This window comes from Penaeus monodon, chromosome 29, assembly GCF_015228065.2.
Source record: "Penaeus monodon isolate SGIC_2016 chromosome 29, NSTDA_Pmon_1, whole genome shotgun sequence".
Classification (NCBI taxonomy): domain Eukaryota; kingdom Metazoa; phylum Arthropoda; class Malacostraca; order Decapoda; family Penaeidae; genus Penaeus; species Penaeus monodon.
The window spans coordinates 23,247,424-23,247,680 of record NC_051414.1 but is presented as its reverse complement, the minus strand read 5'-3'; positions in this window follow the sequence as shown (position 1 = coordinate 23,247,680).

The following is a 257-nucleotide window of genomic DNA, read 5'->3' as shown; positions in this document are numbered from 1 at the left end:
ATCTAGATTTACTGAAGAATCATAATTAGACACATACATGTAGATAAACACATGAAAAGAATAAGCTGACTGGTATTCAACCACCTGTTGCCATCACGTGACAATTTTACGAGGAAATAAAAATGTTGATTGCGGTTTTGCTAAGTAACGCGCATTCCTAAAGGTATTTGCAGAAATGGATGTGCAATTTGGTTATTCATCCTGCAATAACACTTGGGTTGAATGCTGTATGCTTGCCTACAAGTGGCAGGATTTAA